Below are 2,875 nucleotides of genomic sequence, written 5' to 3'. Positions count from 1 at the left end.
CTATCAAGTTTTAATCATTATATTCGTGCATACTGATTTAATATAATAATTTTAGCATTCTGCGTGAAACTTTTGAAGAATGGGCAAAAGAGATAATCGCTATGTAAACTTTACAATCGGTATACAAATTTGACAAAATATTTTTAAAAGTCCTCAAAAAAGGCATCCAGTGAAACTCATAATTCGAACAAGGTAATGAAAATGGCGGAGCAGAATAAAAAATTGGATGAGTTGAGGGTGATTTCTCCAGATAGTCCAAATATGAGGCAATTGTGGACTGACACTTTTTCGGAACGCGAAAGAGCACGTGGATCCATCACAGAATATTTTGATTTATATTCTGTCTTGAAGTCAGCAGCCGGGCCAGAATTGGTATGTGGAATTCTGGTTTAAATATGTAAGCACAATATTTAATATTGCAAATATATCGTTCTTTATAAAAAACAAGTGATACATTTTTACTTAAAAGAAAAATCAGGTATTTCAATATGTTTTTTTTTTGTTTCATTGTTTGATATATTATAGCTTTGAAAATTAAAGTTAGTGCAGGGCTTAGAGTGTGTGAATTCTTTATTCTTTAGAATTTTTAAAAAACTGCGACTTTTTGATACAAAAGGCGATTAATCTTTTTTTTTTCCTTTTTTCCCAGAAGTTCGCTATACTTATTTTTAAATTCAATCACATTGAAATTTATACAATTGAAGTAGCGACTAGATAAAATACTACCATTCGAATGAAGAATATGAAATATTGAATAATAGATCAATAAAGCCCTTTACGTAGACATTTGTTAATAATTAGCATTTCCAACTGAATAATTTCTAATTTTATAAATCTTAAACCATTAACCTTTCCCTCTTTTTTAACGAATTCATCCTTGTGCTCTTGTTTTCAAGACACTTCCCTCTTTTGTCGTCTTTTCTCTTAAATGTGAACTGAACTAATAGAATCCAATAAGAAAAATAAAATATTTTGGGTTGACTTAGTCTGTTTTTGTCGAAAATTTAATTGTTTTGTTCAAAATTCGCCTTTTAAGATCGTATATTCATCCTTTTGGATTGTTTACCTGTCTTCTGAAAAATTAACCTTTTTGCATTAAAATTCAACTATTTGGTCAAAAATTAATCTGCTTTGTTGAAATTTTAAATATTTTAATTGATCGTCCAACTATTTGCTCGAAACTCCATCTATTTTTTTGCGATTTCATCTAGTTTGATCGTAAGTCTAACTATTTGATTGTCAATGCAACTATTTAGTCAAAAAATGTTATTCCCTGTTTTGAGAAAATTTTTGACTCTGAAATCTAAGTGATTAAAAAATTAATAATTTCAACTTTAAATTATACTATCTCAAAATGGTTTAACTGGTTTAAATAAGATATAAACCTCCAGAAATAAAGATACAAAGATAATACAATGTAACTAATAGTATCGTTGTACTAATAATAATCATTTTATTTATTTCTCAAACTTCACCCGATCTTTTGTCAATTAAAGTGAAAACCACTGAAAATTAAAGCAATATGTAACCAAATTTGAAGTTTTAATGTAAGATCATTGGTTTTTACAGATTAACATTGACATCGAGTTGATATTTGATAATGGCCCCAAGTCGAAATACTTTTTGCAACACTGAGCTATTGTAGCTAAAAAGATTGTGCAGTAAGCAACAGAAAATGCTACCGTCGAGAATTTGACTGCTTAAGCTGGAGGTATTCCTTTTTTGCAATAAAATCGTGTAAATGTTTACTAATTTTGTAATTACAAGTTTTTAAAATTTAAATCTTATGCTCAAATGTTCTATTATATTATGATATAAAATTACGATTATTCATTGTATTATATTATATTTATATGTATTTTAGGTCTTTTGCTACTGCCTCACTTATTCAATCCGAAGTCTGTGCCAGACAAAAGTAAATAGGCCACTGGAACCAAAGAAAAGAAAAAAGCCAATAATAAGAATGGAAAAGTATTATCAAGTAATGATTAATATATTTTTCCTTTAAATTATAAAAAACCTCTCGGCATACTTATATTATGTTGTGAAAGATTTGTCTTAATAATCTTGTTTATAGAATTCCTCTTTAATCTCAATTTAAGTTGTATCAAATTATTAAATACTTCAATTTAAAATAAAAGAAATTATTATTATTAGTCAGTAGGATCATCATATTATATGCATTGGACTTGTAATTTTGGAGTGACATATTCAAGGGACTTTTCATTAAATACGTCAAGGAGTAATAAATAACAAAAGCGCTCCTAGCACTTGGAGAAATAGACGAAGTCACTGGAATTTGCACTTCCTTGTGCTAGGAATAGCAGTATTATTAAATTTTCTTCCAAACCCGGTTTACATAAATAAAATTTGGTTGCAAACACCGCGCGGAACTACAACAAATAGTTGCGTTTACTGCAGTGAAACAGTTAAATCACCTAATTTTATCCAAGGTCGCCTCCTAAAAACTAGGAGAAGTACTTGAATGTACTAGGAAAAGTAGGATAAGTAACTGGCATTTGCGCTTCTTGGAACTAGCGTGAATAGCTAATTTCATTAGGACAACCGGTTAAAATTACTGTTATTTGGTTGCGCGCACCTCGCGAAACTGCGCAAACTAGTTCTATTTACTACAGTAAAATAGTTAGACTAAATAAGATGGTCTGCGGGGGTCTTTTGAAACGAAGATAAGTAGTTTTAATCCTTAAGAAAAGTAGGATGAGTAACTGGCATATGCGCTTTTGGGAACTAGGAAGAGTAGCTAATCTCACTAGGACAACCGGTTAGAATAACTGTTATTTGGTTGCGCGCAAGTCGCTGAACTGAAAAACGTGTTCTATTTACTACAGTAAAATAGTTAGACCAACTAGGATTG

The 2,875-nt window shown here is 30.0% G+C and overlaps 1 long non-coding RNA gene across 1 annotated transcript; it reads left to right on the top strand.

Moving 5' to 3' along the window:
- Positions 1-290: 290 nt before the first annotated feature.
- On the top strand, positions 291-1,983 carry LOC117173969. The gene is made up of 3 exons (XR_004467218.1): positions 291-397; positions 1,570-1,711; positions 1,865-1,983. It is a non-coding gene; the product is annotated as an uncharacterized LOC117173969 (long non-coding RNA).
- Positions 1,984-2,875: the final 892 nt, after the last annotated feature.

This window comes from Belonocnema kinseyi, chromosome 5, assembly GCF_010883055.1.
Source record: "Belonocnema kinseyi isolate 2016_QV_RU_SX_M_011 chromosome 5, B_treatae_v1, whole genome shotgun sequence".
Classification (NCBI taxonomy): Eukaryota; Metazoa; Arthropoda; class Insecta; order Hymenoptera; family Cynipidae; genus Belonocnema; species Belonocnema kinseyi.
Note: the sequence above shows the minus strand (reverse complement) of the source record. Positions and strands in the feature narration are given on the sequence as shown.